This window comes from Stegostoma tigrinum, chromosome 5, assembly GCF_030684315.1.
Source record: "Stegostoma tigrinum isolate sSteTig4 chromosome 5, sSteTig4.hap1, whole genome shotgun sequence".
Classification (NCBI taxonomy): Eukaryota; Metazoa; Chordata; class Chondrichthyes; order Orectolobiformes; family Stegostomatidae; genus Stegostoma; species Stegostoma tigrinum.
Genome location: NC_081358.1, coordinates 28,876,293 through 28,890,755, shown reverse-complemented (window position 1 = coordinate 28,890,755; position 14,463 = coordinate 28,876,293). Strand labels below are relative to the sequence as shown.

Sequence of the window (14,463 nt, the reverse complement as noted above, 5' to 3'; positions counted from 1 at the left end):
CCCATCAATTACCCTGAATACAACTAAAATCTTCAATTCAGGAAATTTCCACACAAATGGTTTTAAATGAATGGGGTGAGAAAATAAAAGTTTTTAAATAATTGTCCTTCATCAGAAGACGATTTACATAACTGGATATCATTCACTTGTAATTACAATTACAAACCAGTTCACTGCAGGAATATTAAATAATCTCCAGTATTAATAAATTGTGCCACTTTTTGGTTATATAACTATACTGCACATTTAACCTTCAAAAAACATCAAAATTTCCATTCTTACCTCAGTAGGAAATAGATCAGCTGTCACAAACTGGCTTGTTATTCTGTTTAAAAGAACTGTTTGCAACTATGTGTATTCTCTCATTACAACCTCATGTCGTTTAACTAAAGAGTGCAACTTAAATTTTTGTGCAAAATGCCTAATTATTCGTGATATAACTGCTAACCATACAACAATACCATTTGACTTCACTGGTGACTTTAGGTTTCTAGCTTGTATCTCTATCCTTAACCTTCCCCTTGAACTGCACAATGGGAAAATACATGCACTGCAGCAAACATCATGCAAACCAGAAAATTGTCAGATTTAATCTCTGGTGTCAGTAAGGGTAGAAATCCATGTGCCTGAGGGCAGTCACTGACTAAATCTGTAAATGAAGAATGACACTTGGACAAGGAACGAGAGGACGTCTCGTCTCAAACGGCATCCCACTAAGCGTCAATATCTTTGAAAAAGAGGTTAAGATAAGAAAATCACGGGAAAACTTATTATTTGCATACAGGTGAAAAATTGATTTGTATACCACTGCAGAGAAAACAAGATTTATTTCATATCTGCTCAAGTGCAGGTCACAATTTGTAAATCTAGTATCATATAATAAATTAAGGAGCTACAGTACAGTTCATCCGTAAGCTTACAAGTTAATCTTTAAAAACACAAATCCTAGCTGCAGTTGCAGTGAGAAAATAAAATAGCTCTATCTTGCTCATAATACACCTGTGTACTAGCATTGCACAGGAAGGGGTTTAGTGAATATCTGCGATTTCAAATGAGTCATCAAATCTGGTGCATTACTATGACAAACAGGTCTTAAATAAATAATTTTGATGATCTCCAGTTTATCAACCACCCATACTTTGCATAAGGAAAAATCTTACAACAACTACTCAATCAAATCAAAGGTCTTTTTTCAGAAAGTAGCAATTCGTGAATTATATTTTCATGCTTTTAGTTTAAAAATCACTGGCAGGTATTCTTGAATTTTAGCAATCCTAATTGGCAAAGTCAGATAATAATTGTTAGGTATACCTAACTACATATACTATCTGTAGCAAAAACTGAAAGATCATGTGTACAATTTGAAAAGCAAGATCTGTCTATGCCTATGAATTTTAAACAAATTATTTGCATCAGGTTCATCTCATAACTGTGGTATATAAAATTATAGCAGATTTTGTACTAGAACAATAGAAGATTAAAGCTCAGCCTTTTGCTTTAACCAGCTCTCAGCATTATGAATATATTAATGCAAACATTTTACAGACTTAATTGGAAGTTCAACTGCACACTTATGTAATTTATTCTACTGGTTAAGAATACACAGGCATTCCATGCATCCTTTTGTCTTTGTACCACAACAGTGGATTTTAACAGGTCCTCATTTGACAGAGCTAGGCTGTTATTAAGATCAAGACTCACCCATTTCATCATGCAGTAAACAGCATATGGAATTTCATCTTAAAGTTTCTGATTACATAATGAGAACGCTGGAAATAGTTTCTGTTTTTTGGAGAAATTAAGTGCCCACAATGAGGGACCTAGTCAAGATCGGTTTGAATTTGTCCAGAAACAGCTAAACCAGACTAGACATCAAACTAGCATAAAAACCTGTGGAGTCAAAATTACATCTTCATTGGTTGAATCAAATCATGTGATTTCAACATCTTCAACTTAAATAAAATTACAAGCTGTCCCATTTAAAGGAGAGCAGTTACAAATAACATTTCACAAATCATTAATTAATTTTTGCATTACAATGAAATATTGAGAACAGACAGAAGCAGTTAACACCCTCTTCCTTGTCAATATTTACAACAAAATCAGGTTACTCAGCGATTAAGAATGTGTATTAGCATGAAACTACATATTAAATTTATATCTATTTTACTGACTCATCTCACTTTTCCAAAATGGCATGAGGAGATTCCAATTCAATTCCTGGTAAATGCTGAAATAGCTGGAGTTGTGCAAAGCATTGTTACGTCAGACAGCCACATCTACCCTGCAGCTCAATGGTATCAATGTGGACTTCACAAGCTTCAAAATCTCCCCTCCCCCAACTGCATCCCAAAACCAGCCCAGCTCATCCCCGCCTCCCTAACCTGTCCGTCCTTTCTCCTATCTTTCCACTCCTCCCACCAACCAGCCTCATCGCTGCCTCCTTGACCTGTTCGACTTCCCTGGACTGACCAGCCCCCCACCCTAACTCCCCACCTACACTCACCTCTCCTGGCTCCATCTCCGCCTCCTTGACCTGTGTCTCCTCTCCACCTGTCTGCTCCTTTACCATCTTCTGTCTGCCTCCCCCTCCTCTCTACTTATTTCAGAATTCCCTTCCCTGATTTCTGAAGAAGGGGTCAGACTCAAAACTTCAGCTTTCCTTCTCCTCTGATGCTGCTTGGCCTGCTGCATTCATCAAGGTTTACATCTTGTTATCTCAGACTCTCCAGCACCAGCAGTTTTTACTATTGCTGCAGTAAGTGACTACATCTCAAAAGAATACCAGCTCAGATGTGTTAAGTTAGAATCCAACACTGTAGGGCATCAGGGTGCAATACAGTTATGCAGATGAAGAAGCTTTATAAAATACTATTTAGGCTTCAACTAGATTGCTATGTTCAGTTCTGGGCACTGTGATTTTAAAAGAGAATGTGAAGACTTGTGAAGAAGGTGAAGAAAAGATGTGAATGAATACAGGGACAAAGGACTGTAAGCCAAGGGAGTTGCAAGAAGGCAGGGTAGTGAAGACAGCCTTGTGGTTTGTTGTTCAGTGCATTGAGTATAAGAGTTGGGATGTCATGTTGTGACTGTTCAGGATACTGGTTAGGACACTTCTGGAATACGACGTGCAATTCTGATCTCCCTCTTAAAGGAACGTTGTTGTAAGTCTTTTCTGAGCCCTTTCAAATTTCACAAGCATGTTGCCAGGGTTTGGAGGGTTTGAGCTGTAGGGAGAGGTTGAATAGTTGGGGCTATTCTTCCTGCAGTGTTAGAGGATGAGGGGTGACTTTAAGGGAGTTTACAAAATCATGTCAGCCATGGTTAGGGCGAATATAAAGCCTTTTCCCCAGGGTAGGGAAGTCCAAAACTAGACGGCATAGGTTTAAGGTGAGAGGGGAAAAGATTTAAAAGGGATCTAAAGGGCAACGTTTTCATGCAGAGGGTGGTGCATGTATGGAATGAGCTGCCAGAGGAAGTGGGTGGTGTAGGCTGGTACAAATACAACATTTAAAAGGCATCTGGAGGGGTACATGAATAGGAAGGGTTTAAGAGGGGTATGGGCCGAATGCTGGCAAATGGGACTAGATTAATTTAGAATGTGGTTGGCATAAATGAGTTAGGAGTGAAGGGTTTGTTTCCATGCTGTACGTTTCTCTGATTCAATGACATAGGAGCAGAAGACTATTCAGCCCATCTGATTCTCTCTAGCATTCAATGAGAGCACGGTTGATCTCATAATCCTCAACTTTAGTCAATGAATGGTTTGTGGAAACTGGCACTGCCTTCTTTAGAGAGGGAGGGAGAGAGGAAATTTGAGACAGGCTAGAATTTGGAGACCTCCTGACAAAGAAGAGAAACTGTTTCCACCAGCAGGAAGATCACGAATTAGAGGTCACAGATTTAAGGTGACTTGCTAAAGAACCAAAAGCAACATGGTAACAATCTTCGACCTTCCTTAAAATGGGTAGAGTCAGAGAACCGGGCAAATTCAAAACATTATACCCTTGTGACCTGGAAAGCACTGACAGGACAATAGAGGTTGATTCAATTGACTTTGAAACTACAGTAATTGACACTGCAAGTGGATAATTCACTGGGCTATGGAGAAAAGAAAATGGAAAAGTGGGACCTGCTAAATTGCTGCACTGCACAGCAAATCAATATAAACAAAGGAAAGTTATTTTCACAATTGATTTGCTTTCTCTCTTCCTTCCATCTTGATGGCGTCCACTGTTGCTAGTGCACCTCAACAGCAAGCCATTGCTTCTCACAATGGGGCTTGTTCTCTCTCCTAAGTCTTTTTCATGCTTACACCCACTCATATCTGGAACACTGCTTCTGAGCCCCAGAGATTGATGCAGTCATCATAATTTAAAGGAAGGAAATCGTCCACAATCTGTTTGCAAATGTACAGGAAATTTACAACAAATTCACATAAATTTTAGTCTGAGCAGTTAAATATCATCTTGCTGATATTATTGGAAAATGGATTATTCATCTGCACTTCTCACTTTTGTTCCAAATGGAAACCTGAATGCCACTGGTAGGTACAGCCTTGACTGATTTGCAGCACTCTCACCTCAGTCCACAAGCCTTGGGGTTTCAGGTCATACTTGATACCAGCTCAGTTACAAACCAGTATTTTTTTTTTGCCTTTTTAAGCAAAAATGCTGAAGAAATTCAAAATCCTGCTTAGTTACTAAAAGAACAAGACACCAAGGGTCCATGGTTTTGACATTTTGTTTTAACCGTACAAGAGTTTGCACATTCTCCCCGTGTCTGCGTGGCTTTCCTCCAGGTACTCACGTTTCCTCCCACAATCCAAAGATGTGTAGGCTAGATGGATTGGCCATGCTAAATTGCTCAGTGTCCAGGGATGTGGAGATTAGGTGGGTTATAGGGGGATGGGTCAGAGTGAACTTGTTGGGCCGAAGAGCCCGTTTCCACACTGTAGGGACTCTAAGAGTCAAATAACCCAAACACTAATTACCAGTCAATGCAGTAACTGGTAGCGGAGCTGGAGGAACACAGCAGGTCAGGCAGCATCAGAGGAGCAGGAAAGCTGATGTTTCAGGTTGGGACTTTTGTCTCTAAAGCAGTTGAGTTGCCAATTGTACGCCATCGGTTTCCATGATTGTAATGCTAATCAATTCGTTATCACTACTGTTTAAGCTTCTGATCTGTAATTCCCTGGGGAGCTTAGCCAATTTGTAGGTCAGGTGGCTCCTGCAGCTATTTCAAACTCAATTTCCTGGCTCATCTGAAAGGTGTGTTCTTCCAAACAAAAGCCTAAAATAACAAATTAGCCTTGAAAATTAGAGATTAGTTCATATAATAACACATTTTACATCTGTTAGGTCTGTCTCAGTTCTATCTGCTATTTATGAATTGGCTCAGCAATGTAGTCAGCATTTGGGTCATCAAATTCAGCTACAAACTCTTTCCCAATCAAAAACAGAAATTGCTGGAAAAACTCAGCAAATCTGGCAGCTTCTGTGGGGATAAAGCAGAGTGAACATTTCAAGTCCAGTGACCCATCTTCAGAACTCTTTCTCAATTTTCAAGCATTTCAGCTCCTCCGCTTCTTGAATGTATTGTGGCTTTGTTCAATCACCCAATGATCTGCGTACCTTATAACCTGCCTGTACTGCACGCAAAATAAAAAACTTTTCACTGTACTTAGGCACATGTGCCAATAATAAATCAAAAAGAAAATAGCCTGATTTCTGCTTTTACAGCAGCACATAACCAAAACTCCACACATACAATTTCACCAAAACAGCACACTTGCAGAATCCCAGTTGGCTAGTGTGGATTGATAACGTTATTGTCAAGAAACAGAAACTGCTTCAGCAATTGCACATTTACTTATCTCCAGCAGCTGGATTGTTCTTACTCAGCATGCCTGTACTGCACCACCGGACTCATCAACGGCTGCTGCTAAGGTCTGTCCCTCTACAATTTCAACCAGAGGTTTTGGTTTCAGTTCCAGCCTTTGTTTTCTTAGCTACTAGGAGGGTCAGTTTTCCCTCATCAATTGAGATCTGTTTCAAAAATTATAGGCATTTCTCACAGATTCTGTCTCACACACACACACTCGAAACTCATGCTCAGGACAATGCTTCAGTGTGATAGTGAAGATGTGCTGGGCTGGCAGAGAAATGTTTTGAATAACACTACCTTCCCTGGGCGAACATGGGCAATCTTGTGGTACCATTCAAAGCAGATAGGGGGTTCACTCCCCGGGCCCTGTCAATATTCATCTTTCTTTCAATATCATTAAGAATGTGATCATTGGTCATTGTCTCATTACTATTTGCGGTATTTTGCCTTATACAGGCTCGCAGTCACTACATTTCCCTACATCAAATACATTTCACTACCTGCAAACTATTTTTCTGACATCTGGAAATTTTCAGAGGTACAGCACTCAAGTTCCTTTTGCTTCTTAAAAGCTGCATTCCAGTGTCCAAAACAATAAGGAATGTCCAGAACAATACTGTTTAAAAAGTGCCAACAGCATTCCTCTCAGTTACAAATTTTACTTCTAAGGCATTTTCACTTTTCACACTACAGAAGTGCAGCCAGTTCTAGATTTAGATTTCTCTGGCAAGGCACTCCCAAACACAGTGTAACGAGTTGGACGAGCAGCAATATATCATATTACAAATCCGATAGTGGATTACTGCCTTCTGTTCTTGGAAAATAAACATTGAGAAGTTAGCTTCCTGGAGACAAACAAGATCACACCATTTGTCCGCGTCAAGTTATAGCCAAGTATCCTCACAATCTTATTGGAACTCAAACTTAAAATGGGCCGAAATCAGTATAAATAACTAAAGAACTAATGCTCCCTATAAACCGCATTGTTGTGCAGCAACACAGAAGTTCCTGCATTTGTAAACCATTTTAAGTTACTATTTAATTTAAAAAAAACTTGCAATCAATCCTGGTATATTACCTTTTCGAACTTTAAAGTTTCAACTTAGTCAACCATCATTAATCATATCAGTCAACAGATACAAAGTAATGTTCAAAATTCTGCAAATTGGTTTTACAGTTAAATAGAAGTGTGCATCTGATGCAAATATCATGGAAATTCCAGTCCAATATACCAAGTTAACTTTTAACCCTTCACTTAAAACTTTACATTTGAAACAAATTGTGAAATAAATCCTTTCTGCTTGCAAATTACACGAATATAGGACTGACGTGGAATATTTGATAAAATAACACCTTGTGCACTTGGCTCACACTGCAACACAGCCAAAATGATTTCAACTCTGTGTTTCAGTAGAGTCTTCACTGCAGGGATCAGCAGACTGTGGAAACGTAAAAGGCAGAAATGCAGTGATGGTAATCACTCCAATGATAGGATAAATACTTAGGACAGTTGATCCATGTGTTACGTGTTACATTCTTGAGGGGGGTGTGAAAGTGGAGGGGGCAGAAGGGAGGGAGGGGTTGGGGGGTGTGGGGAGATCCCATGGGAGTTCATAATGCAAATTGGACTCAAACTGGTGCTCTGAAAACAAGTTCCCTGCTAAATTATTTTAGTCAATGCACACCACCGACAGCAGCAAATTACCAAGACTTCTTCAACAGCAACTTTCAAATCAGCAACCACTAATAACAAGAAGAAAAGCGAGTATACACATGGGAATACCACATTCAGAAAGTTCCACATTGCACACCATGTCTTGAAACACATCACTGTTCCTTTAGCGTGGCCAGGTATAAATACTGGAATACCTTCCCACTTGCACTTTTACAGTACCTTCACAACCACTGTTCAAGCTGGGTTACCAACAACTCCTCAAAAGCAATAAATGCCAATGATCGCCACGCCTTGCGAATGAAAATTTGATATTGTATTTTTGGTTAAAAAGAAAACCTTGCACTGGCATAGCATCTTTCATTATCACCAAACGTCACCATAATTTATAGCTAATATAAGGTGTACTTTTGAAATGGTGTCACTGCTGTAAGGTATAAAATGCAGGAGTCAATTTTCACACGAAATGCCAATAAAAAAGGTAATGTGATAATGACCAGTTAACCAGTTTTGTGATGCTGACCAAGGAATAAACCTGACATCAGCGATAAGTCAACTGCTTTTCTTCAATACAACATCATGGGATCTTGTATCCGCAGAGGTCGCAGGCATGGCCTTAGTTTAAACGGTTCCCTATCAGCGTCGCGCTGGAGTATCAGCCTCAGCTTTTGAGCTCAAGTCTGGAATGGGACCTGAACCCTTCGGCAACTGCAAGTGTGTGCGGACTAGCAACACTGAAATTTCACCCAAAATAAAAATACACTCAGTCTTGTTATCCGTGAGAAATGGAGAATAGACTATTTGCATATTTTTTTAAAAACACGCGGATACCATTCTTGCATATCTCTCCTGTGTACTGCTAAGGGCCATGTGACAGCTTTACTGGGGGGGGGGGGGAAGAAATAAGGTGATTTTCGATTAGTGAGGATTTACCTCAAAGTGGATCACCATGCAAAAGCGTCGCTTCATTCACATTCCTACATCAGTCTCCCCCCGCACTGCCCCTCCGCCACCCCCAGGAAGATTGAACCACCACAGGACTCCTGTATACATGAAGTGGACCTTTACATTGTTGTCATGTAAATTAAATGTTCTGATAAACTCCACTCAAATTTACTACACAATATTGTTTCTTTTTTTAAGGGTTAGTTTAAGGTTTAGTACAGTATAGGTGCCACATTTTGAATCAGTATTAATATCAAAAGCAGAAGTTATTACAACAGGTGCTGGTTCTAATAGCAAGTTATGAAACCTACATAGCAATAGTTCAGATCAGAAATCCTGTCTCAGCAACAAAACTGTGGCAAGAATCAACAATGCGGCAGAGAGGTTTCTCATTATCTTCCTTCTATGCTGCAAGGATCTGACGGAGTCTTTTGGCCCATCGTGTCCACACCAGTCAGCAAAGATCTGACTACAGAAATCCTATCTTCCAGCTTTGTCCGTAGCCCTGAAGGCTATAGCGAAGCAAGTTAATGCTTAAGCACTGTTTAAATATTACAAACATTTCAGACTCAGGGCAGTGTGCTCTACGAAAGAAGGAATCTTTTTTTAAAACTCTCTTCCAAGCCTCCTAAACCTTACCTTAAATCTATGCCCCCTATTTATTGACACCTCCAATTCATAGAAAGAAGTGCCTTTCAATGTACCCTTCATAACCTTATTATACCTCTCTCAGATCCTGCCTCAACTTTCACTCCTCCAAGAGAAACAACCCAAGACTATTCAATCTTTCATCATAGTTCAATACATCCAGAATTTTGGTAAATCTCCTTTGCACCCTCCCTGGTGCAAACATACCTTTCTACAATGTGGTGACCTGAGCAGCACACAGTACTCAGAGAGTGGCCTAGCCAAGTGTTTTACTGTTTCAGCATGTCTTCGTTGCTGTTATTTTCTACGCCTCATTATTAAAGACAAGTGTCTCATCTGGCCCCCCCCCCAACCAACTTATCATTCTACCTACTATCTTCACAGGTCTGTGGATAAGCACAAAGGCATTCCGATCTGCAGTACTTTCCAACATCTTGCTATTCACAGTGTAATTCCTTCACTTGTTCGTGTTCCTCAAGTACACTACACCTCAATTTTCAGAGTTGAATTCCATTTGCTGCTGCTTTGACCAGCCTGTTGTTATCCTCCTGCAGTCCACGGCTATCCGCCTCACTATTTACCACTCGACCAACTCGCACATCATCTAGAAACTTCTTGACCATACCCCCTACATTTAATGCTGAAATCAATGTACATGACAATCAACAAGGTCCCCAGCATGGAAGCTGACAGAACTCCACTGTAAACAGACATCTAATCACTGAAACACCCTTCTACCAATACCCTCTGCTTCCTGCCTCTCAGCCAATTTCAGATTTCTTATTTGAATTTCTCTTTTTAGGTCCCCCAGCACTTTTTATACTTCTCCAGGATGCAGCTCTCAGTACTTGCCACAAATTTCTCTTTTATTCTTAATTCTAGTCCACAAGTCACTTGACAGTCAGTGTTTTCCAGTCTTGGTCCTATCCTTCGCCTCTGCAGGAAGATGTTTGCCTTGAATTTTCTCCTTGAATGCCTCACACTCCTCTGACAGTTTTATGTGCCAGTAGCTGCTCCAAGTCCACTTTAACCAAATTGTCTCTCAGTAAAATTAGCCATAGCAGTTTACAACATCAATCCCTGACCCATCCACATCTTTTCCCATAACTATGTCTGAGTTGTGGTGACTATCTCCAAAACGTTCCTCTTTCTGATGCGCCACCCACCAGCCTGGGACAATTTCTAACTCAAGTCCAGAACTGCCTCCTGCTTCATTGAGCTTCCTATGCATTGGCTAAAAATGTTCTCCTCGATGCAAATTAAGAATTTTGACCCTTCCTTATCATGCACACTAAAATTATTCCAGCTAATATTTGGGCAATTAAAATTCCTTATCACTGGCTTATTACTCTTACAATTCTGAAATTTGATTACATATTGATCATCTCCCTCCCAGATTGCTTGGGGCCAACGCCACACGCCTAGTGTGTTTGCCCTTTCTGCATTTTTTTTTACTTCCACCCATTCGCACACTTTGGATGATCCTTCCAAGCAGTATCGCTTCTTACTGCTTAAATCAATATTGCAATCTTCCTCTTCTATCCCTATCAATCTTATCATTTCCAATGATATTACAATATTTCACAGTGAGTTTTTATTCAAGATATTTTGTGTGATTTGCACATGATCAAATGAAATTTCATCAAAACACGTTCTGAAATGAAACAGAAATAAACTATTCAGAACATCCACTGTGTTTCATTAATCAAATTAATTCACAGGTGATCTGTACCTCAACTCCATTTAACACGTCTTTTGTGCATAGCCATTGATATATTTAACTCATACAAGTTTATTCAATCTCAGTCCTAACAATTTCAATTAACACAGCATTCATCATAATTCAGGGCAAACGTGCTTCAGACTTTCACTACTGATGCTGAAAAAAAGTATTTCAACACTTTCACTAACTGGTCTAACTCTAATTGTATCATATTGTGTTCAAATTAAGTACTCATGCATATGTGCTAAAGATTGGAAATAAGGCAGAAAAAAGAAATTCAAAATGCTGGTGCATGATTTTTGAAATTTTATATTGCTGTTTGGTTAAGTGCAATTGGAGTTGGATTCTTGAAACAGGAGTAGTTCCCCCTCCCCTATCTAATCCAAAGTCAAAATGATCCTCTTGTACATTTCTTTTGGTGGCAGTCGTGGTGGTTGGGTGGGGGAAAAATGATGAAAGATGTTTGTAGAGGGGAATGGAAGAAGGTGGTGCATTAATCTCATGTGACTGAAATACAAAAATCACACTGGAATTGTCACTTTAGGAGTCGACAAATTTTGAAGAAAATTAGCCCTTTTCACTGTCAATTTGTTCCATTTCTGCTTTAATAAATTTTCACTTCCTGTTTTTATCCAAGCGCCAGCTACAGTCCTAGCATTAAAATTCCATTTGTTACTTTTAATATACAGGATACTGCAGTGTGGGTTACTGGCCTCAATCACGAAATTCTCATAAATCACTAAGATGCTTGTGCATTGTGGCTTCCTCATAAAATAACACATATGGTAGGAATATGAAAAGGGCATATTGCCCATTGCTCAGTAATACCGAACTACCATCTCAATACATTTATAACCAAAACATACTATTCCCAGAACTAATCTTTTATCATTTCATTCATATACTAAAACAGGTTTCAGTCTGTGTTTTCCACGTACTTGTGGAAAATATTAACTACTTTAGGGAGGTTGTTAACAACTACTTTTAAGAAGATTGCAAAGACCTAACTAACTGACTGAAACATGTGGAAAACTAGAAATGTCAACATAACTTTCATAAACTACTGATTAAGGGGAATTTGGGGTAATGATCATAACGTGCTCAAATAAGTTCAAAAAAACCGTTCAAGGCTGCAGTCTTCAGCACCAAGAAATCTCTAAATCTATTAAATTTCTAATACTATTTTATTGCATCTGATGGTCAACAAATTTTCACTATGTCCTACTTATCAAGATTATAAACTTCACCTGAGGACAAAGGATATTTCCGGAATGGCTTCTCCAACTGTGAAGAAAGTGCATGAAAATACACGCTGCTATGATTTTGATGAACTGGGCCTAAGTATAGAATATAAAGTTTACTACAGCAAGTTCTGCTGTGATTTCATTGTATCAGAACTGAACTTAAGCACATCTAAGTCAGCGTAAAATAATAATGGTTTGAGGAGTTCTGTTCAATTCTAAATTGAACAGCAAGACTCCAGCAAAATTAAATACTAACTGAGGAGTAAAGCAATCAACCCTGAGGCAAAAGTGACAAAGATATAGTGGTAAAGTAACGAGTAGCTTAGTGTGTTTTTGGGGAAGGAGAGGGACTGGTAGTGGGAGTTCAGGAAAAAGGTAGGAAAAAGAATTAAAGCTTTTGAAAAACTTATGAGAAGGATATGCACCTAGACAGGAAGGGCATCTACCTGCTACTGTAAATCGAAGACATTTGTTAGTGTGATGTGATTTGATTTGATTTGAAGATTCCAGGAGTTACTGAGTAAAGGAACGGAATGGGCATCCATTTGGGTCGGAAGAGAAGACAGAAAGTCGTGCAGGAATGCCAAAATTACATCATCATTCAACAGACATTCAGGACATCTCATTATTGGCAATAAAAACAATATAGAAGATAACCAGCAAACGAGGAAAGAACAACAATAGTTGGCCACTCAGCCCCTTGAATCTGTTCTGCCATGCAATTATGTGTTATCCGTATTTCTCCAGCGATTTTTCTCAGTTCCATGTCCCTAAAATGTAGTAAGAAGTTTATCAATTTATTTTGGGCAAGTCCTTTAGGGGTGTGTTGCAGACTTCCACTGCCCTTTGTGCAATTTTAAGGTTACATTCCTCTTTTCTGAGCTGCCCTAATACTACAAACCTACGTCAAATTCTTTAATCAATTAGAAAGGTAAAGGGTGATCTATCATGAAAGAAGTACAAGTTTCATCTAGGCATCCAATCCTCTTAATTTAACCCTTGCAACCAAGCACTGGTCTGGTGAATCTGTGATGCACAGCTTAGAAAATCAATGGATCATTCCTAAAGGATAGTGCCCAGAAGTGAACAAAACCAGGGCTTTGCAGAACTGCAACAAAAACTGCCCCCACCATTGTATTTCCATCCCATTTATAAAAATGCAACATTCTACTAGCCTCGATTACTCATGCATCCAAACTTTTGTTGCTCTAGTTTGCAGTTGTTAACATGGAAAATGTTTCCACTTGTTCTAGTTGATTTGTTCAATACTTCACCCATACTGAACATTACAGAATACAGAAGGATGTTCAAAGCAGTATTCCTGTCAACTATGTGAAGGGACAGCTTGGAAAGTTTCTCTTTTTCAGTTTGCAGAGGTCCTGGTAGAAGGTAGGTGCATGGAACAGTTTCTCCTGAAAGAACACGATAGTCCAGAACTGTTTTGAATTAAGTTCCGTCAACGGGAGGGTTTTAGTTTGAACATTCCAGACCAGAAGTGTTTGACTAGAACCCTGAAGGGATTATTTGAAATTAAGGACATCTTAAATTCAGGCTGAATGGCTAATCAAAGAAGATGCTAACAAACTTCTCCAAGATTGGCAACTGAAAGAAAGACAAGTTAAACCTATACACGTGAGGGGGAAAGCAAACCCTCTCTAATGCTTGAGTACTGTAACATGGCGGTGTTGGGACAGATGGGGTTGTATTTTACCAGGTTTCAAATGTTTCAAATTGTGTTATTGGTAATTACTTTGTTTAATTCTATTTTGCCTTCTTTCCTTTATGCATAAACTTTTGTTTATTGTTAAAACCAAATCTGCAGTATTACATGCTTGTGATTGAATGGAGGCCACCTTGTTTAAAACAAAAACTAGATTTCAGTCTGGAATCTGATTGGTCTAGTAATAGCATCAGCTGGGATCATAACATTCCAGATCCTACCACCTTCGTAGAGTTAAAAGGCTTTTTTGAGAGTCACCTTTGATTCTTTTGCCAATCACTTTAAACCAGTGTTCTCCCTATCAACACTGACCAAAACTCCTTATTTTGAGCACCCTTATTAAAGGTTTCCTGAACTTTTGCTTCACTAAGGAGAGCAATCCCATGCTTTGCTCATCAATCCATGTAACCAAAGTCTTTCACAATGTAACATGACTACTGTATCTGCGCGGGTTTCCTGTTTTTATTCATATTTTCTTTTTGGAGCTCTTGCTATTTTCTTTGGGACTCTGCATTCTTGGAATCTTAGCTTGTTCATGGTACCAACACAATGCTTTGCATTTGTACAGTTCTTTTATTCAATTTTATAATCTCATTTCATCTGTTGTCCAAGAATGTATAATTGC

General features: G+C 39.1%; 1 protein-coding gene across 4 annotated transcripts in view; it reads right to left on the bottom strand.

The window, feature by feature from the left end:
• ncoa2 (nuclear receptor coactivator 2) overlaps positions 1-14,463 on the bottom strand; it is a 282,597-nt gene that overhangs the window by 141,270 nt on the left and 126,864 nt on the right. Inside the window, exon 1 of one of the 4 annotated variants that reach the window (XM_048528569.2) lies at positions 1,702-1,725. The exons of the other annotated variants lie outside the window; for them this stretch is intronic. The gene's annotated coding sequence lies outside the window, so the exon portion shown is untranslated. Of the gene's footprint in view, positions 1-1,701; positions 1,726-14,463 lie in introns of those variants that run through there. 4 annotated transcript variants of the gene reach the window in all.